The sequence below is a fragment of the Cavia porcellus genome, unplaced genomic scaffold (assembly GCF_034190915.1).
Source record: "Cavia porcellus strain 051 isolate PalLab524CR breed Dunkin Hartley unplaced genomic scaffold, mCavPor4.1 scaffold_31, whole genome shotgun sequence".
Taxonomy (NCBI): Eukaryota; Metazoa; Chordata; class Mammalia; order Rodentia; family Caviidae; genus Cavia; species Cavia porcellus.
Genome location: NW_026947514.1, coordinates 41,730,445 through 41,753,320, shown reverse-complemented (window position 1 = coordinate 41,753,320; position 22,876 = coordinate 41,730,445). Strand labels below are relative to the sequence as shown.

The 22,876-nt window shown below is 40.0% G+C and overlaps 1 long non-coding RNA gene across 1 annotated transcript; it reads right to left on the bottom strand.

The window, feature by feature from the left end:
* Window positions 1-22,550, bottom strand: LOC134474176 (uncharacterized). Its single transcript, XR_010044831.1, has 2 exons — window positions 22,388-22,550; window positions 1-12,863 (listed from the first exon to the last, which is right to left on the bottom strand). It is a non-coding gene; the product is annotated as an uncharacterized LOC134474176 (long non-coding RNA).
* Between the last annotated feature and the right edge of the window lie 326 nt (window positions 22,551-22,876).

Genomic DNA, 22,876 nt, shown 5'->3' with positions numbered 1-22,876 from the left:
TTGTTTATAAGGTATTCTTTTTATTTTTTAAATTTTATTTTAAAGAGGGTAAAATTAAACAGAACAAAACAGAACAAAGCAGATCAGAAGAAAACAATGTAAGAGACACAGATTTCAAAGCAAGACAAAAACAGATCTTCACCATCATTTTGTCTCTTGTTTTTTTCTAAATAGTTGTCCATATCTTCACACACAATGAGTCCATACAAAACAAAATAGTATTAAACTGATCAGAACAGGATAATGAAGGCATTTTAGGTCTGCAAAACCAGACAAAAAGAAAGTTAATAGTGGCTGCCATAATATCTCTCATTCTCTTCAAAGTAGCTGTCCATATCTTTATGTATGTTGAAATTAAACAATACAAAACAGACTACAATCACTCTGAACAAATAACAATAGTATTTCTGGATTTCACAGCATGATAATATGCTACTATGCGATCAGCACTGGGTACCTTAGTGTCTCTTTCTTCAAAGTAGCTATTCATTTCATCATGAATTATATAATCAATTCTCATAAACTGTTTAGGAGAAGTTGTATGCATGTATGAGAATCTACATGTGTACCTATCCTTTCTGTATTAAAGGGAAAAACAAAACAAATTCCTAGAAAAACATGAAACAAAAAAGATAAATAGATACCAATAGCAAAGAGCCCAAAACACTGAAAATACAGGCCTTCAAATCAAGGTGGTAGGAGCATAACTAAGGTTGATATTTTTACATAATGATCTTCAAAAGTTCCTCAGATCACCATACAATAATATGCACGGTTGTTCCAATCCTACGAATGTTAGCATTTTGTTCTAAGAACTTGTAGAATTTGTAGCATGATCATCTTAATTATCCTGTGTGTTTACCTAATTTTAGATATTTTTTCTTTTCCCTTCATTTTTCTTCTTCCTCATTTTCCCTGAGATATTATTTTTCCCCTTTAAACAGATTCTTAACCTTTTACTGTACTTATTGAGTATTTTATATCTTAGGTACGCTTGCCATTTTTTATACTAGGGAGACTACACAGTATTTACATATGTGAGTTTGATTTATTTCACTTATGAGTGTGGTCTCAAGTTGCATCCATTTACTTATAGATTTCTCAATGTGATCATTCTTTATAGCTGAGTAGTACTCCATTGTATAAAAATATCACAACTTTTTTATCCATTCCGTATTTAATGGACACTTCGGTTATTTACAAGATCTGACTATTATAATGCTGCTATAAACATGGGTGCACATATATCACTGTGGTATGTTTTCAGTTCTTCTGGAAATGTGCCTGCAAGTGGAATACCAGAGACTCTGCATGCCGCACTTTGTTCCCTCTCGTCCTGGATGGGTCCAGTAAACCTTCTGAGGTGCAGTGCCTTTTAAAGCCAGGCTCTGGGTAGATAGCTCAACTTGTGGAATGTGCTTACTTAGCTTACTGAGCCTGCAGATGCTGTGCAAGAGCAAGAGGTGAGGGTTTCCACAGAGCAGGACAAAGGCAGCCCTCTTCCCTCAGGGCAGGGACACAAGGACCTGTTACCTAAGCTCACTGGAAGAGTCTCCTTTGCCTTGGAACCTTTCATCAGCCCTCAGAGAGAAACCTTGAGATCTAGGAAGAAACTATTCTATGACAGACTATAGGGTACTGACTTATCAATATTCTGTTTTACTGGCCTGTTAGTATTTATTGGACCACTGGTCACCAAAGAGAAAGCCAGTCTCCAAGATGGGAATCCTGACCAGTGTGTGCTAAGTCCTGTGGAAGCTTCTCAGTGATTTGCACATTGGTGCCTGAGAGGTAGTTCCATCTCATCCTAGGCAAATATCTGTGGCTTGCTTCCCTGCAAGATGAAAAATCTAGTGTTCATACTAGAAAATACTCATGCCCCAACCTGTTCCTTTCTCAACTAGAACAAACATTTGGAAATGTTTCAGAGCTCAGGAGTCCTGGGGGATCAGTTAACCCAGTAAGCTTGGTAACTTGCCCATCCCCTTGATGTGTCCAGGAAGAGTCCTGACAAGATGCACCCATGTCCTCCAATGAAGGGCTCTTCCCCTTGAAGCCTCCATTCACCCACTCATTCATGGACAGAGACAATCATTCACTCAGCGGATTTTGGTAAGCAGCACTGTGCACCAGACCAGGTGCCAGTGGCTAAGGGTATCGTGGTGAATTTAGGGAAACAACATCACAGAAAAACAGCTTGTTCAGATGTTGGTAAGGAGAATTAAGGTGATCAGCTAGCATGATGTAATGCACAACAAGAAAGCAAGACCTTACTAGTGGTGGTCAGTAAGTTGTCATGGGACGGTGATATCCAACTGAGATATGAGTGACACAAAAGAGTCGTACATGCAAATAGGTGAGGTAGACTGGGGACAAAATGTTCCAAACACAGGCTCCCAAACACAAGTCCTAGAGCAGGAAAGACAGACAGCATCAGAAGAGCACAGAGCTTGAAAGGAAGGGAGGAGAGACTGTTCAGGCCACAGGCACCACTGATGTCAAGTTTTGTAGACCCACTGAAAGGAGTTTCATATTAGTCTACCTAAGGAGATTCTGTCTCTTTGTTTGCATGCACTTGAACAGAATATGAACAGGGTTGTGGTTGGAATGTGATCCTCAGTGCTAATTAAAAGATAATAATGAGGTACAAGGACATGGTTACCAGGTAATTGCTTCCATCAGTGATGGAAATGCATTCATTTTTCCAAACCAAAGCAATTGATCCTCTTAGTGATATCCAGGGGCACTGATGGCACCTGCACTGGGCCTGTGATTAGTGCAGATTTAATCAGCTCATGGATGGATATCAGCACAGAGCTTGACAGTGCCCTAAGGACCCCACCTCCCTGGTTGATGTTTACAATGGGATTATTGTTTGACTGCAGCAAATCAAGGGCCAGAGCAGCTCATCCTGCAGGCACTGCACTGGTGTGGATAAGCTGCCTCCTGACTATTAATTTTGCCAATGAATAAGGCTTCCACATATTGATTTGATCCAACTGGCTGGCCAGCAACTCACACCGTATAATAAACAGCACATTGCTTTGGAATATTCCTGGGCTGACATGAGACAGGCAGAGAGACTCTAAATGAGCTTGTCACCACCTGGGCTTTAACCAAAAAGAGTCAAATTAATGCAGAACAATGAATCAGCCAAACAGCCAGATGTTGTCTTTCTACCCTAGTACACATCCCTAAAAATCACATCCAATTGATTATGACAAGGAAAATTCTCAAAATACTCTACTGTGTATAAGAACAGGCAGTCATGGCCACCTTCCAATTGTGATAATTATATTCTATAGGTCAAGAATTTCCTCTGCCTTAGGCCTTCAGAAATGGAGTGGAGTGTCTACACTCACAGCCTACTACCTCACCCTGCAAGGACCTTCAGTCACAGCAGTGTCCAGGAGTTTAACCATGCACATGTGCACAGCCAGATTCTCAGAGCCCAGGATGATTTTCTCATTTGTGGAACAATTTTATGCCTACTGCTAATAAGGTACGCACATATTAAATAAAAGGATGTCTAACTGAGAGAGAAAAATGTGTAGTTTCAGTGTTGGGTGTTCATAGTGGAAGCCCATTGGCTTCTAAGTCACAAAGGACCTCATTATAATAGCTTGGCCTGGAGTGCACTCACAGGGGACTGGTCCCATTCTCTTTTAGGGAGGAGCATGGAGAAAGCTCTAATGCTGTAGAAGCCAAGCTGCTAGAGCTAAAATCAAATCGAAGAATAGAGGCAGCCCAGCCAGCTGCTGTTTGAAAGACTTGAGTGGCTCATAAATACGTATGTGTACCCTTTCATGAGTATATTAAATTTTACATATACATGATTGGTTATGGTAATATATCACAATGGATCTCTATGTATGCACTCAGCATGGAACAGGACCTCCTGGGCCCCTCTACACCCTTCATCCAGCAAACTCATCTTTTGACTCTTCTGAGCATTTTCCCTTTCAGAGTAAAGCTTTGACTGCTTCCTTCAGTCACATGAGCTTGCAGGCACTGATTCCATCACCAACATGTGTGATGGCTTTGCTGTGGGTCCTGATTCAGCGTTTAGAGAACACGGTACCCATGTAATTTGGAAAGTTCATTTTGGCCAAATTCTATCCACAAACAAAGAGGAGCAAGGGCAGGGAGTACTGTGTGATTCACGTTTTCTTACTACTCTCTCCCTGTTGCCCAGGACAGCGCAGTCCCAGGCACCAACTGTAGGATTCAGGCCCTCCAACCAGCAAACATTTAAGACAGTTGAGCACTCTTTATTATCATACTGAGTCTGCATCCTACCTATATAACAATGGGAACATAGAGTGTAATACTTCATCTACAAACTTGGAAAGATGTTTTTAAGATCAACCTCTATTACAGTTTATCAGAGTTGTCCTATTTTTTTTTCATGTATTCTTAACATTCATTTTCTCTAGCTCTCCAGAAACACTGAGTGTATACCTCAAAAATACAACAGGGTAGGGAAACTTGGAAAAGGTGGTTCCCCCTTGGGCAAGAGAAATTTACCTGGATGTGAAGATTGACTGATTATATCAATTTGAGTAAGAGAATTCCCTAAAGTGATTGTCTGTCACTTGGATAGTATAAAAGGGAGATGAAGAAGGATGGATCCTCTTCTGTGCTTTGGAGGAGCTCCAGTCTTCACCTTCAATTGGATATCATCTCTTGGCTTCCAGCACAGATGCTTCTACCTTCCATCACAGACGCATCAGCCTCCTGATACAGGCTTGCACAGGACACTGCAGCAAGCTCCAGACCTTCAGCCAAATCCTTCAGTCTCCACTGTGTAGACACTCTCTGTATCTTCCATGACTGACTCTATGGGGGGCCATTGTAGGTCAATCTTGTAGATTCTTTTATACTTGTATATCCTGTGTTCTATCTAGTAAGTGCTGACTGACATGCTAGGCAGATGAGGAAACATGAATTTCTGGTCTTAACACAAATATTCAGTCAGGGAAAGGAAGGTCAGGTGACAAAGGGACATTTCTGTTAGCAGGAGAAAACACCTTATAGGTCCTGGCAAATGAGTCCAATGATTCCACAGAACAAATTGGCAGCAGAAGTCTAATGGGGATGCAGCCATCTCTGGGAGGAAGGGGAAACACACAGAAAAGGGAACCCCAGGGAGTGAGGCAGCTGCTTCTGTGGTCTACAAGATAAGGAAAACATAGCCTCCAGGGTAGCAGTGACAGACACACTCCATCACCACAATCCTTTTGCAGAAAATGCAACCTTTCCCAGATTTACAGGAAAAGTCCAATTATTTTATTTTACTTAGGTAAAGGAACAAATGCCTGAGAATGTCTTGTGCTCCCTGCATTTCAGAAAGCACTCAAGGATAGAAAATGCTAACCACAGTGAGTAATTATCTGTTACAGAACATGGTTAATGATTAGGTTCCAAAATGTTAACTACCAAGCTTAGGAAAAGATTACAAGGGCTTCATAAGGGTCCCTCCAAGCTGTGTGACTGTAATGTGACCTGAGGAGCCTGCTCTTAAATGCAAATACTTGTTGCCATGGTGACAAGAGACATCCTCCCAATCCCTGGCACCACACAAACCCCCTATTTGAGTACAATATGCTTTTAACTGAAAATAGGTTTTACAAGTAACCAAAAATAGCAGATAATACCCATTAATGATCTTATCTATCAGTTGTCCTATGAGGACCTAAAGTTGCCAAATGTGAATCTAATCCTAAGCAAGTATTTGCTCTTAAGGCTCTCATTCTATTGTTTTGACTGCTTTAATACTATCTTGATTTGTATTAACTTTTTTTTAATCTAAAGAGAAAAACAAAACAAAACAGTAAAAGGCTACAAGTAATACAGAATTTCAAGAGAAAAAATATACAGTAAGAATTCACTAGTTAATAGATTACATATTGTCATCTCAGAAACAGTTGTCCAGGTTACAAAATTAAAGCATACAAAGTGGACATTAATACAGTGAGATTACAGACAGTTCTGTTCAATGATCCAACAAAAACTCAACAAAAATATGAGTTACAAACTTAAATATACTTGCAGTTATATCCTTTAGATCACTTTCTTTCCTCTCTTTTTTACACTAACAATCACACATTTTGGTTTCCATTACTCCCACAGTTCTTATAACTTTTTCTTTGAAGAGGAAAAGAAAAAAAAAAAAGAAACAAAAAAAAAACAGAACAAAGAAAAACCCAATGTGACAAAGCAAAACAGAGTCAGTTAGAACAGGAGGATGGACATAGTATATAATGTAAAAAGAGATTACTAGGTGACCAACAATGGTTACCATTATGCCTCTTATTATCCTAAAAAGAGTTGCCTATATCAGCTGGTATATAAGCATTGAACAACACAGTACAGAGCAAGACCAATAAAACTCACATTGGAGACCTTCCAGGACTTCCAAAGAAGATAATAGTCAAACAATAATGGGCATCATAGAATATATGGTTGCCTTCAAAGTGGTTGCCTATACCCTCAAATTTGATACTATTAAACAAAACAGAATATAATAAAATTAGTCAGAACAAGATGTGGAAAACAATACAGGGGTTCAAATTAGGTTAATAGGAAAACAAAAAAGTTACTATAATATATCCTGCTATTTTTAATTTAGTTTTCCTTTAATTAAAAAATAATAAGAAATAAATTAATTTTTAAAAAAAGAAAAAGGGGGGAGATTGAGATAAAAAAGAACATATCAATAGAACAACACCGGTCAGAACTGAACAATTTAAGCATCATTGTGTTTCACCACCAGATAGCCTGACATTAATAGTAGTGACCATAGTGTCTCTTTCCTTGAAATATTTGAATCTAACTGCATATACTATAGCATCAAACTTATCAAGACAGTGTGAAACCATTCAAGAGAATGAAAGTATTGCAGGGTATTTAGAACCAGCTAACAGAAACCAAACATCGGTTTCTATATTATCTCTTTGCCTATAAAAAATTTTGCTTATACTATCGCATACATTAAAATATAATAAGATACAACATGTTAAAACCAATGGAAACAGATGAACAACAACTCGATGGGGCTTCAAAACAGGATGATATTAAAACAGCACTAGCTATTATGCTGTCTTATTTTCTTCAAAATAGCTATTCGTAGTATCACAGACAATAAAATAAAGCAACCCAGATTAAAACCACTCCAATTAATGAGAGAAAACATTATATGGCTTCAAACCAGTGTGACTGAGAATTATAATTACCACATACTTTTATATATTCTTATCATTTCTTACACTAGGGAAACTATTCAGTATTTATACATGTAAGTTTGATTTATTTCACTTATGAGTATGGTCTCAAGCTGCGTCCATTTATTTATAAACATCTCAATGTGATCATTCCTTATAGCTGAGTAGTACTCCATTGTACAAAAATACCACAACTTTTTTATCCATTTCTCAGTTGATGGACACTTAGGTTGTTTCCAAGATCTGGCTATTACAAGTTGTGCTGCTATAAACATGGGTGCACATATATCACTGTGGTATGATGCTTTCAGTTCTTCTGGGAATATACCTAGAAGTGGTATAGCTAGGTCAAATGGGGCTTCCAGTCATAGGCTTCTGAGAAATCTCCAGACTGACCTCCACAATGGTTGTACCAGTCTACACTCCCATCAACAGTGCAGGAGAGTTCCTTTTTCCCCACAGCCTCTCCAGCATTTGTTGTTGCTGGTTTTCTTGATCCTGGCCATTCTTTCAGGAGTGAGATGAAATCTCAGTGCGGTTTTAATTTGCATTTATCTAATGACTAATGATGATGAAAATTTTTTCATATATTTATTTGCCGTTTGTATTTCTTCATCTGAAAATTGTTTATTCATCTCAGATGCCCATTTTTGGATTGGGTCTTTGAATTTTGGGGGTCTGATTTTTTTTTAATTCTTTATATGTTTTAGACAGAAGTCCTTTGTCTGAGGGGCAGTTCACTAAGATTTTTTCCAGTTTGTGGGTTTTCTTTTCACTGTTAGAGATTTCTTTTGATGTGCAGAAAATTTTTAATAAGATGTGATCCTATTATTGACTCTGGGAAGTATTTCCTGTGCGATTTGAGTCTTGTTCATGAATTCTCTACCTACCCCTGTCTTCAAGGTTTTTACCCAATTTGTCTTCCAATAGATTTAGTGTTTCTGTTTTAATATTTAGATCTTTGATCCACTTAGATTTTATTTTAGTATTATATGGTGATAGGCATGGGTCTAGTTTTAGTTTTCAGCATATGCAGGGCCAGTTTTTCCAACACCATTTATTAAAGAGACTATCATTCTTCCAGTGAACATGTTTGGCCCCTTTATCAAATATAAGGTGGTTTAGTGTGTTTGTAGTTGTGGTTGTATCTTCTAATCTATTCCATTGATCTTTGGCTCTGTTTTGATTCCAGTGTCATGTTGATTTTACTACAGTTGCTTTGTAGTATATCTTCAAGTCAGGGATTATGATACCTCCTGCCTTGCCTTTGCTGCTTAGAACTGTCTTTGCTATTCTAGGTCTCTTCTCACTCCAGATGAATTTTAGGAGTGATTTCTCAAGATCTATGAGGTATGTTGATGGTATTTTTATCGGGATTGCATTGAATCTGTATAACAGTTTTGGGAGAATGGCCATTTTCACAATATTTATTCTTCCTATCCATGAGCAAGGGATGTCTTTCCATTTTTTTGATATCATCTTCAATTTCATTTTTCAGTGTATTATAATTTTCCCTGTGTAGGTCTTTCACTTCTTTCGTGAGAGTAATTCCTAAATATTTCATTTTTTTGGTTGCTAGTGTGAAGCATGTTGCCTCTCTTATTTCTCTCTCTGTGATTTGGTTGTTAGTGTATAGGAATGCTATTGATTTTTGAGTATTGATTTTGTATCCAGCCACATTGCTGAATTTATTTATTATGTTTAGGAGTCTTTCAATGGAGTTTTGGGGGTCTTCTATGTAGAGTACCATATCATCTGCAAATAATGATAATTTAACTTCTTCTTTTCCTATCTTTATGCCTTTTATTTCTCTTTATTGTCTACTTGCTCTGGCTAGTATTTCCAATACTATATTAAATAGGAGTAGTGATAAAGGACATCCTTGTCTTGTGCCTAATTTTAAAGTAAAGGCCTTCAATTTTTGGCCATTTAGTATGATACTGGCTGTTGGTTTGTCATAGATGGCCTTCATTATGTTGAGGTAAAAGCCATCTATTCTGATTTTCTGCAAGGTTCTTATCATAAATGAATGTTGTATCGTATCAAAAGCTTTTTCTGCATCTACAGAAATGATCATGTGATTCTTACTTTTGACTCTATTGATATGGTGGATTACATTTATTGATTTCCGTATGTTAAACCATCCCTGCATACCTCGGATGAATCCCACTTGGTCATGGTGTATAATCTTCTTGATGATTTGCTGCATCCTATTTGCCAGTATTTTATTGAGGATTTTTACACCTGTGTTCATTAGGGAAACTGATCTGTAGTTCCCTTTTTCAGTTGGGTCTTTCTCAGGTTTTGGTATTAGAGTAATATTTGCTTCCAGGAATGACTTAGGAAGGATTGCTTCCCTTTCAGTTTCATTGAAGAGTTTGAGGAGTGTCAGCATTAGGTCTTCTTTGTATTTCTTGTAGAATTCTGCAGTGAATCCGTCTGGGCCTGGGCTTTTCATTGTAGGTTAGGACTTAATTACATTTTCAACTTCATTAATAGAAATTGGGTTATTGAGCAGTTTTACATCTTCTTGACCTAGCTTTGGTACTTCATATGCTTCTAGGAATCTATTTCTTCTGTGTTATCAAACCTTTGAGAGTAGAGGTTTTTGAAATAGGTGTTGATGATCTTCTGTATTTCTATTGGGTCTGTAGTGATTTCACCATTTGCATTCCTTATTGCATGAATTTGAGCTTTTTCCTCCCTTTTTAAAATAGGGTTGGCTAGGGCTTATCGATTTTATTTATTCTTTCAAAGAACCAACTCTTTGATTCATTGATTTTTTTGGATTGTTTTCTTAGTCTCTATTGCATTGATTTCTGCTCTGATTTTTATTATTTCCTTTCTTCTTTTGGCTTTGGGCTTACTTGCTCCTCTTTTTCTAGATGTTTGTGGGGTAGCATCAGGTTATTTATTTGTATTTGTTCTGTTTTCCTGATGTGGGAACTCAGTACAATAAATTTTCCTCTCAGGACAGCTTTCATTGCATCCCACAGATTCCAGTAAATTGTATTTGTGTTTTCATTTGTTTGTAGGTATTGTTTAACTTCTTCTTTAATTTCCTCTGTGACCCACTGATTACTCAAGAGTGTGTTATTCAGTTTCCATGTGTTTGTGGGAGTTTTGCAGTATTTTTTATCATTAATTTCTAATTTCATAGCGCTATGATCTGATAACATGCAAGGGATAATTTCAACTCTTTTGCATTTATTTAAATATGTTCTGTGAGTTAATATATGGTCTATTTTAGAGAATGACCCATGTACTGCTGAGAAGAATGTGTATTCTGTTGTTGTTGGGCGGAATACTCTGTATATGTCTATCAATTCCATTTGTTCACAGGTGTGATTCAGTTCTTTTATTTCTTAGCTGACTTTCTGTTTGGTTGATCTGTCCATTGGTGTCAATGTTGTGTTAAAATCTCCTGTTATAATTGTATTACTGTTAATTTGGTTTTTCATTTCTGATATTACTTGTTTTATATAACTGGATGCTCTGGAATTTGGTGCATATATATTTAAGATAGTTATCTCTTCCTCTTGAAGTTTTCCCGTAACCGGTATGGAGTGACCTTCTTTATCTCTTCTGATCATTATTGGTATGAAGTTCATATTGTCTGAAAACAGAATAGCTACCCCCACTTTTTTTTTGGTTTCCTGTTGCATGAAGTATTGTTTTCCATCCTTTGACTTTGAGTCTGTGAGTATCCTTTTGGGTTAGATGTGTTTCTTGTAGACAGCGTATATTTGGATTTTGTTTCTTAATCCATTCTGCCAGTCTATTTATTTTAATTGGTGCATTGAGACCTTTTACGTTAATGGTCATTACTATTATATATTGGTTTATTGCTGACATGTTATATTTCTGCTGTTGCATCTTTATCTTTTTGTTCTGTTTAATTGTCTGCTTTGTTTATTGGTTTTTTTCCTAAGTGTATCTAAACTGTCTTTCAATATTCTTTGCAGGATTGGCTTGGTGATTATGAAGTTCTTCAGCTCTTCTTTGTCATGGAAATATCTTATTTCTCCATTGATTTTGAAGTACAGTTTTGTAGAGTACATCAGTCTAGGTTGGAAATCATTTTCCTTTAGTATCTGAAACAATGCTCTTCTTGCCTTATTGCTTGTGTTGAGAAGTCTGCTGTGGTTCTGATAGGTTTTCCTTTATAGGTGATCTATCTTTTCTCTCTGACAGCTTATAATATTCCATTCTTTTGTTCGATTTCTGGGATAGTGATTATTATATGTCTGGGTGTAGTTTTATTTTGGCTATGGCTATTTGGAGTTCTATATGCTTCATTGATCCTTCATTGATCAGTTTCCAATTTCATGTTTGGGAAAGTTTTCAGCTATTACTTCTCTAAATATCTTCTTGACATCCTTTATGTTGTCTCCTTCTTTTTCATTTATCCCTATCAACCTTATGTTGTTTTTCTTTGCATCATCTTGCAGGTGTTGAACTGTTATTTCTTGATTTCTTATTATTTTTAAAAAATCTTTCCTTTCCTGTTCACTAGCTACAATTTTGTCTTCGAGGTCCGAAATTCTATCTTCACATTCATTGAGGCAGTTTTTACAACTGTCAATGGAATTTTTAATTTCCTGTATATCTCTTTGCATCTGTTTTATATATTCTGTTTGTTTCTTATATTGTTCACACAGGGAGCCTATCTATTTGTTTAGTTCCTCCAATTTTTCTTTAGATATGTGTCTTCTTTAGATATGTTCAGCATCTCCATTTCTTTTATCATTTCTTCTTTTACCTGAGAGATTATTTCTAGTTTGAATTCCTTTAAAGCTTCCTGGAGTTGCTTCTTTATTTTGGTTACTATTGTTTCAGGTATTTCAGGTATATGGCATATCTTTTCTTCTATGTACATGGCTCCTAGGCTTTCTTGGGATGGGCTGGATGTTTGAGATTGCGTTTTGTCTTTTTCCTGTATTTCCGTGTTTCAAATGTTGTTCCAGAGTTTCCCCTGGGCATGTTGGAAATTGTCTCTTATGTCCTGGGCTCTTGGGACTCCTCTGGTAGTGTAGCTCCCTCCTTGGGGAGCAGAGCCCCTGGATTAAAAGAGGGTTGCCAGGCTCTTCTCAGGTAGACCTAAAGCCTCCTCAATCTACACAGTTTCCCCCGCTGGTAGCAAAGCTCCCCTGAGGGAAAAAAGGCCACCTGGTGTCATCCAGGCAATCCCAAATCCTGCTAAGCCCAGTCTAGTGTGGCTGCAAGCCCAGTGGACTCCCAACCCACCAAAGCCAGGATCTCCTACTCTCCCAGGGATTGGATGTTGTGTAGTCATCCAGCTCCTTGGATGGCAAAGCTCCCCAGGCTGATAGAGGGTCCCCGTATGGCCTAGCTAGGCCTCAAACCTCCTCAGCAGGGTGCTCCCTCCTCTAGGCAGTGGCAGTAGTGCTGGTGCTCTCCAGGTCAAAAGAAGGTCACAGACGAGGTCGGAGGAGGTTCCAGCAGCTCGGCCCAGCTCCCTCCTTCTGGCCGGCAGCTGTGGTGAGCTTCTCAGGTGGGAGAAGTGGCAGGTGGGGCTGGAACAGAGTCCCTCCACTCAGGTGTGCCCTCTCCTTCAGGTGGGCAGCTGTGGTGTGCTCCTCGATTTGCATTAACTTTTGAATGTGAAGGTGTGGATGTCTATTTCAAAGAAAACAAGAAACTTTATGGTAGCCACTGTTGATTTCCTGTTGTCTTTTTCTGAAATCCTGTGTTATTTGCACTGTTTTACTCAGCTCTGCTTTGTTTTGCTTTGTTCTCTTTAAAATAAAAAAAGAAATTAAAAAAAAGAAAAGAAACCTGAAAGCTCCTTATGAATCTTCACTCTCCCTAGCTCAGCTCACATATGGATGCCCACATCTCCTAATTTCTAAAATTCAAATTCTTGCTTGTAGTATGTGCTTCTGCAAAAACACATCATCATTGGTTTCTTTGAATATTTCTTATATTTCACTCAAACTATAGGAAATAGCATATAAAGTATTTGGAGATAAACACTTACCCAGAATGAGTGATGATTTATGGGGTTCAGTAATGAAGAATAAAAAAAAGTAATGAAGAATAGGGATTTCACTTATTTTATTGCCTGTTACCTCCTGGGGGGAAGAGACAACTGGTGACTCATTTTGGGAATGAGTAGATTAGAAGGCCTTGGTCTGCCAGGCCCAAGAGAAATCCCAGGGTGAGAAGAATGCCTCCCTGGCCTACCCACTTCAGAGAAATGTGGTCTGCAGAGGGCATCAGAAGAAAGCAACTAATTCTTCTTTTCAGGAACTCTAGATTTAAAAAAAAAAGTCTTTGAATTTCCTTCCATTGTTTTGGTGCCATCTAGTCTGCCTGGTCCCTAAATCCTTCCTTAGGTCTGACTGGATGCCGTCCTGATTTTCTATGATCAGTCTCCTGCCTTAATCATGTAGAGTTCTACCTGGGCTGGAGCACTAGTGCTCTTAGTACTCAGCCCAGCTCGTGCATAAAATCTCTGTGGGATTTCTGGTTAGTTCCTAAAGGCACCTCTGTGAATCTGTCACTAAGGGTCCAAGGAGGTCTCCTCAAAGAGGACACAGAGACTTCAACTTGCCCAAATAAGTGTCCCACGGAGTAGGTATGCTTTCATCACAGAAAAGCATTTCAGGATGTGTTAGTGAGAGGTGCAGCAGACTGTGAAGCAGATCAGAGGTGAACATACCCAGCAGAGGGTGTAGGCATGTGAGGCGGGGCATCACAATTTGGGGCTGGGGTATCTGTGTGGTCTTCAGGGTGTGCTCAAGACAGATAGTCCATGATGGGTGTTGCTACTCTGTTGGGTGACCTGGTGAGCAGGCTGGGTCAATATGCAAATCAGGTGCCTGTGTTTGAAGTTTAGAGATGTGATACCCTTGGGGTGAAAACTGCACAGCCTCGTCTACAGGAAAAAAGCATGGATCCAGTTTATGGATGTATTGCATCTTCCTGGAGGCGATGGGTCCTGCTGTTGGAGGCAGGAGAAGGTCGAGCTCTTCCTAGCTTTCCAAGATGATGATAACCTATTTAGAATATCTATCAGTCACTGTCATTTATCTCTAGGGGAAGTAGGTGGGTATATTCCTCTCATTTTTTGTTTTGAGGCCTGATCCTAAAAGGATATGTCTCCCCACAGTAGCAATGGATCCCTCTTCTTCTGTACTGGCTCCTTTGAGGGCCCAGCCCCTTCTGACTGCTTATACTATCTCTGCCTAACTTAACTGTCTTTAACAGTGTAAAGATCCATTAACAATCGCCTCTCTGCCCCTCAATGGACACAACTTTCACTCCCTGTCCCCCTCATAGGGCCTTCGCTCCCAGGTCCTCAGTCCTACCCTGCCCACTGTCTCATGCCCTCCACTCATTTCATTCATACCCTGCCCAGGCTCTTTCCCGGCCACCCCTCTTACTTCATCTGGTTTGGAATAAGACTTCACGCCTAGTGGAAACCAACTTACCAATGCGACACTCAATTACCACATTGGGAAAGATGGGAATTTCTCATTCTCCAAAAGCATGCTATGTGGGAAGTGAAGGCAGCATGGCATCCTTCTCAAATCCCCTCCCTCCCCCCACCGAGGGGCAGAGTGAACAGGCATCTCCAACAAATTGCCTGCGAAGGCCTTTCTTCCAGGCTGCTTTGACCCTCCTCTACTCACAGGCGTGTTCTTTTCTGTGACTGAGAACCCCATTCTCAGACCCTGACATGGACAAGGCCATAGGAGTTCACCAAGGTCACCTCAAACTTCCTCCTGTCCCCTTCCCCCAATCTTTTCTCCCTAGCTCATTGCAAGGCCCTAGGCCTGCACAGTTCTGAGGAAGCTGGAGAGCTATGAGGGCTGATGTCACACACCTAGCACATGGCTGAAGAGCACAGGGAGGAGAAGCACCTCTGTGGGACCTTTCAGCAATATGCAGCAGGACACCAAGAGCAGGCAGACAGTCTCTGCTCCCTACAGCCAGGGTCCAGTGCTTGCTGTCTGTCATAACCCAAGAGGCACAACAAGTACTTCCAAGAGTAACTTTATTTGCCCCTAGTGTGGCTTAAAAATGATTGTGAAATTTTGAACACTGCTGCTCTGGAGTCTGAGCGGGGCCTGTGACTCACTGCATAGATGATACTCTGATTGTGCTTGAAATGTCCCCTCTTGGAAACCAGCCACAATTCTCAGCTGCAACCCTGTGCCATATGGAAAGGCCATGCAGAAGAGAACCAAAGGGTGCCAGTGACATCCCCATGTAATCTCCCATCCAACAGCCAGCACCAACTGGCAAACTGGTGAGAAGCAGAGCAATCCCTGGTAGGTGCAACCTAATCTCACCAGCCCAGGGTCACAGCTCTGGGTGGCACTGCTGGAGCAAAGGTCCAGCCCCCTGTTGCTGCTTTAAGAGTAGAATTATGGGTGACTTGTCACACAGGGTGGATAGTTAGAACAGCTCCTAATGACTACAATGTGAAGTATATGTTTTTGTTATCTCTATTTTACAGATGAGGAAACTGAGGCACAGCGCATCTAAGTAACTTATTGTAGGAGATGACCTGGGCAACTCTCCGTGAATGCAAAACAATTGCTTCAACATTAGTTAAAGGGAGCCCTATCTCCATGTACTGATATGTACAGAGCTGGCTAAGCTATTTTCTTCTCCCTTCAACTGGCTCTAAGCAATGCAAAGGTACTGATATGTAATCCTTAAAGCCAGCCAGTAGTTTCCTGTTTCCTTACATCATGTTCCCTATAAATGGTTTAGCACAGAGACATGACAGCCACAAGACAGGATGCTCTGACTTCCCAGGGCACAAATGTTTGCATATCAGAAACTAAAGCAACAGCCTCGTATATCATTCAAATACTTTCCTCAGTTGAGTTCACAGGTTGGTCTTTCTGTACTTCTCCCTGCATATTGCAGAGGTGCCTGCTCTCCAGCCCAGCTCACACTGCTCATGTAATTCCCACCAATCTCACCAACACTCGTCCTTGAGCCACTCCCTTCCTTATGAGATAGTAAATTCTGGATGAGGACTTGGATCAAGGCCTTTGTTCTGTGTATCCTCACCTGCATCGGACTCAGGACCCCTTGGCTACCTGTAACTTTGAATATGTCTTAGTGTCTTTATTCTCACCATGGGTTACACTGGAAATGGTAGATTGGAAACAACTTGCTGGGATTCCTATAATGTTTCAATGGGATTACAGTTATAAACTTCCTAGACTTCAAGGAGGACAGAAAAAGGAATTACAATATTTGGGTTACAATAACTTATCATATTCACAACTATGGTAGCCTTCAGTCTTATATCCAACCCTAAAGCCCATGTTTCTAGCCTGTCTCAAAGAGCTTATGACTTTGTGGGCCACAAAAAACAGCCTCAGATAACTCAGCCATATATATGCAACCTTCTCTTCTGCACTTTGTAATCACTCCGGAGCTAGGGAGTAGCACTATCTCAGACTCTCCCGGAATGAAAGAGAAAAACAAGAGAGGGAGAGAGAGAAGGAGAGAGAGAAACAAAGATCCGAACTATTCTTATTATATAAAACTTCTATTATTCTTTAGCACAGCTGGACAAACGACTGCCTGGCAGCCATACCTCATACATTGTCTGTTTTTGTAAATAAAGTTTTGTGGGAACAAAGTTGATCATTCATTTACACGTTGTCTATTATACTTTGTCACTATATGGCAGGGTTGAGTAGTGAGACAGTGATAGGCTTATAATGCCTAAGATAAAGTTCACCAACCCCAATTCTGAGACAATGGTCACTAAATCCAAGCATGTTTAGGGGGCTTGTTAAAGCAATATTCATTCCCCAACTTTTAGAGGCTTTGCTTCAGTAAATCTGTAATAATGGAGCCAAGAAATTCATATTTCTCACAAGTTTCCCAGTATGGCAGGCAGCTCTTACTCCAACAGGCAATGATCCTCACTTCCTGGCATTCATACCCTTGTGGAATAATTTCCTGAGTGTAGACTGAACTTGCCGATCTGACATCAGATCCAGATTTAGATTATATGAAGAATGCTGGGTGTTACATCTCTCTTGCATTCTCATCCTGAAGGAGGCTGTTCTGGTTCAGACTTTGAATATCCCCCATGGCATGATAAAAGAGAGAATATAAAGTAAAAATAGCCTTTATTCTAAGGATGCGGAGAGAACTCCATGACCACCGGGGCCTAGCTTTCTCTGCCGAAAACGTGGGGCATGGGATATACATATAATTTCCGATTGGGGTGGTGCTTAGGGCAGACATTGCTGACTCTAGAGCAGCCGATTGGAATTTTCTTCGCCTGTAAACAGGAGCTGGGGAAAAAGAAGGAAGTGGTAGGTGTTCCTGCTTTGGCCTTCTGCATCATTAGACCACCATAATTTCTACTGAAGCAAGAACCTTTCACCCCAAAACTCTGATGTGTTCAGAGACTGGGCTTTGGGAAGGTGGCTGGGTCATCAGTGATGCTATGCTCATCAGGGGTGCTATGCTCATCAGTGAATTAATCTGCTAAGGAGTTCAGAGCCCTGTGTGCCATTAGGAGGTCCGAGAATGCAGTCACTGGTGGCAGGTGCATCTCACTGGGAAAGGTGCATCTCCATCTCTGGCTCCTCCTTTTGCTCTCTCTTCCTCGCCACTGTAATGTGAATCCTCTCCTCCACCAGATCCCTCCATCATTTCCTTCCTGCCATGGAGTCAGTCAGCTATGGACTCAATCATCTAAAACCTGTGAGCCAAATAAACTTCTGTCCCACAAATGTGGGTTTCAGGTATTTTGTCGCAGGAACAAAAGACAAGTACCACCATTTAAGAAACAATGTGACCAGGCCGTGTGTTCAGAGACAACAGCCACATGATTGAACCTAGTAATGGATTCTCCTCCAAACTGAGTTGACTCTCCAGATAAGGCAAGAGCTCCTGCTCAGGGTTGACTTCATGAAATAGCTGGAACCTGACTTTCCAGCTAAGCCATGTGGGAGACACCTCCAGTGACTCCCTTTGAATCCAAAATAATTACTGTGACTTTGATTATTTGGAGACTCATTTCCTTATACTGTTATGTAAAAAGCTGGCTAGAGTATTTCTTTCTCTCTATAACCCCCCAAAACAATTCCACTGCTACCTTAATTGGATTATGTACATTTATCCTTTTGCATGTCTTTATCTCTGTAATTTACAGAGATGCCAATCTTGCACCTGGCCAGCCAGCTCAAGTTACTCACCTAATTCCCACCATCCTGATTATCACTCATCCCTGAACCACCACCCTCCTTCACAAGATAATAAATGCTGGGAGAGACCTAGGATCAGAGCCTTTGTCCACATGTCCTCATGGGATTGGATTTGGGACTCCTTTGCTGCCCTTAACTTGGAATATGTATTGTTGTATTTCCTCTCGCTATGGGTGGGTTGCATTGGTAGATCAAAATTAACTTGCTGGGATTCCAATAATGTCTCAATGGGATTACAAATATAACTTTTTAGATTGTGAGGAAAACTAAAAAGAGGATTACAATAGTTGGTTGACTAAACTCAATATTTGGCGTTACAATACCAGCTATTACCACATTAGGTATCTTCCTGAGAGTTAAACACATCACATTACAATGGCATGCACTTACCCATGTTTATAGAAGCACAACTCATAACAGTTACATTTTTGAAGTATATTCTACATCCATCAATAGGTGAATGGATAAAGAAAATGTATATACACAATGGAGTACTACCATGCCATAAAGAACGCTAAATGTGTAGGAAAATGGATGCACCTTGAGAAAATAATATTAAGTGAAATAAATCAGACTCTCAAACTTAGATATCAAATGACTCATCCTATATGACAAACCCAAAGTATAAATAAAGAGCAAATACAAGATAGTTATTTGGAAAAGGGAATTTGTATCATTTGCAAATGGTGTTATGGCTTATATTTAGATGACCTCCAAAGCCTCATGTACTGATAGGTGGGGCTTTGGGAGGTGGCTGGATCATGGGTGTATGATACTGTATTAGAACATATGACAACTAGATCAGTCCACTGGTTGGTTTAGCATAGTTCTGGGTATGGACATTGGGAAGGCCCAGCCTGGGTATGAGTAATACAATTCTGTGGGCTTGCAGACCGAACAGAATAAAGAGGCCAAGGAGAGCTGGCTTGTGCTTCTTCCTTCCTGCTCTGCTGTGGACTGTTTGCCCTCTGCCCTGTTACCCTGGCTTGGAGCCAGTCAACTGTGAACTGAAACCTCTGCCAACTGTCAGCCAAAATAAACCTTTCTCCTTTTAACTTACGTGTGCCCAGTACTTTGTCCTAGCAATGAGAAAGTAACTAAGGCAAATGGGAAAGGGACCAAGAGAAGGAGGGAGAGTGATAGAAGGGAGAAGTAAAAAGGATTAAGATATATTATATACTTGTGCCAACTCCCCACAATGAATGTAATCATTATGTACTTCAAAAATGTGGTAATAAAAAGATAATTGACTTCATGAGATCCAAGAAAAAAGTCCACCTATAAGAAGGTGGAATTTGGATGGCCAGAGCTGACATGTCTAACTTTATTTTTGCTACCAGGATGGGAAAAGGAGTCTAGAAGGTTGATCCCGTGACATTCCAGAGCTCTGAGGTAACATCACTTCCCTATCTAATCAAGTCAGGACACTGTAGAATCCATTTCTTTAGAGCCCAGGTTTCAAAGGTGCAGTCTTTTCGGAACAGCAGTCTTAACATCAACCACCATATTTGGCACACATTGTAGCCTAACAAAATGAACCCAAAATGTAGTGGTTTAAGGCAAAAAACCTGGCCTACCTCACAGTTCCATAGGTGTGCTTATTGTAAACCCAAATATCGAGTTCAGTCATCCAAGTATTGTAATCCTCTCTCTAGTCTTCCTCACAGTCCAAAAAGTTATATTTATAATCCTATTGAGACGTTATTGGAATCCCAGCAGGTTAATTCCAATCTACCATTACCCATGCAACCCACGGCAAGAGTGAAGACACAGAGGCCTATTCCAAGTCAAGGGCAGCCCAGGAGTCCAAATCCAATCCCATGAGGACATGCAGACAAAGACCTTGATCCTAGGTCTCTCCCAGCATTTAGTAACTTAAGCTGGCTAGTCAGCTAGAAAGAGATATGTAGAAGGATCAATCTACATAATCTAATTAGGGTAGCAACAGATTGTTTTTGGGAGGCTGTCACTTTGGTTTTTGATATGTAAACTCTTGTGCCCTGGGCAGGCCTACCTAGCCTCTTTTCCTTGAGGTTCATACCCAGTTGACATTCTCGGAGCTATTGGCTCTAATATCCCACCGTGCTCATATCTGGTACAGAGAACAGTATTGGAAGAAACAGGACTGTCTGTTGGCTTTAGAGATTACATACCAGCACCTCAGCTAGTCTTACTGGCAATGCTTAGAGCCAATTGAAGAGAGAAGGAAATACCTTAGCCAGCTCTCTACATATCAGTATAAGGAAATAAGTCTCTAAATAATCAAAATCACGGTAATTGTTTTACATTCAAGGGAAGTCACCAAAGTTGTCTCCCACAGCTAGACTGACTGGAATTTCTGTTTTCAGTGTTTTGAGGAACTTCCATATTGATTTCTACAGAGGTTTTGCTAGTTGAGTTTCCCACCAACAATGTAGAAGGGTTTCTTTCTCTCTATAGCCTTACCAGCAGTTGTTATTATTTGATTTCTTGATGATAGTCAATCTTTCTGGAGTAAGATGAAATCTCAGTGTTATTTTAATTTAAATTTCTTTAATGGCCAGATTTGTTCATTTTTTCATGAACTTATTGGCCATTTGTACTTCTTCTGAGAAATGTCTATACCTTTCAATTGCCTATGTTTTTTATTGATTTTTCTTTATGTTGGGGGTTCTAATTTTCCTTTTAGTTCTTTATATAATCTTGATATTAGTCCTCTGCCGATTCCCTGGCCAAGTTTTTCCACTCTGTAGGTTGTCTCTTTACTTTATTGGTTGTTTCCCTCACTGTGTAGAGCCATTTAAAAGTATTTTATATGTTATAAAAAATAAAGTTTCATAATCAAATAAGAGAATAACAATGGTTATTATTCTGTGTGTATCATTATCATCAAAGTAATTACTCAGAATACAAGATATAAGTAGATTCTTATAATAAAGAAACAAACAGATAATAACAAATTTATCTTTTCAACAAAGATAGACTACTAGTATAAATGTAATCAGTTAGAATAAGTATATTGGAATATCTCTAAACTAATAAAATTTGTAGTTTGTAGTAGTACTGGCACTTCTCTCTTCTATTTTATAGAACTTTTTAATTTGATATAATCCCATTTGTCAATTTTATTTTATTCTTTTTTAGTATGAAATTGAACTTGGAATCCTGAACTTGCCAGGCAGGCATTGTGCCTCTGAGCTATATGCCCAGCCTCCATTTGTCAATTCTTGATATTACTTATTTCTTGTGCAATTTGATTTCTGCTCAAAATGTCCTTGCCTATGCCTGTATCATCAAGGATTACCTATTTTATCTCTCAGAAGATTCCATGTTTCTATTTTAATGTCTAGGTCTTTGACCCCTAATTTTATTTTACTGCATCGTCAGGGCTGCAGATTTGGATCGTCCTCTGCATACAGATAGCCTGTTTTCCCAATCCCACTGGCTGAAAAGTCTCTTTCTCCCAGTGTACATATTTGGTGCCTTGGTCAAATATCAGGTACACATATGTTCCTGGGGTTGTTTCTGCATTCTCCGTCCAGTTCATCGGTCCATGTGTCTGTTTTTGTGCCAGTACCAGGTGATTTTATCACTGTGACCCTGCAATACAACCTGAAATGAGGGACTGTGATGCTTCCCACTTTGCTCTTTTTGCTCAAGATTACTTTTCCTATCCTGGGTTTCTTCTGCTTGTATGTGAGTCTTAGGATATTCTTTCTCTAGTTCTGCAGAAAATGCTGTTGCCATTCTCATTGGAATTGCATTAAGTCTGTATAGAAGTTTCAGTGCTATGGCCATCATGCTGATGTTGATTCCACCAGTCCAGAAACAAGAAGGGGAAGGGAATGAGGCTGGGGCCCCCAGCACTCCTGTCACCCATAGCTATGGTGGCAGGGGGTGGTCAGGAGATCAGAGCCCCCAGCTCTAAGGAAACACATGGGCACAGAAGGGGTGGAGAAAGCTTACCTTCACAGAAGGTTTTATGTCTGTTTTACTCCATTCCACTGAGCAGCTGCAGGGACCAGTTCTGTGCTTGTTTTTTCCTCTGGGCTGAGTTCAGTGAAGACACAGGAAGCAGGGTATTCCACAGCACAGAGGTCTTCTCCTCTTGTTGACTGATATATCTGCCCACCTAGAACTGCACCTGGAAAAGAACAGGTGCTCAGGAATACTGACTGAGCTTACTGTTTGGTTTGTGTTGCATTGAGGTTTGAACCCAGGGTCTTCCCACAGAGTTGCAACCCTAGTCCTTCTTTATTCTTCATTTTGAGGCAGTATCTTCATCAATTGCTTAGTTGTCCTGTCTGGGCCTCAAACCTGCAATCCTCCTGCCTTCCAGAGTGCTGGATAACAGGTGTGTGCCACCACGCCTGGTTTAAACTTTTTTAGCACTTCAAGATAAGACCTACCCCAGAGATACTGACCTCCTTAAGACCATAGATAGGGTGCGCTTCT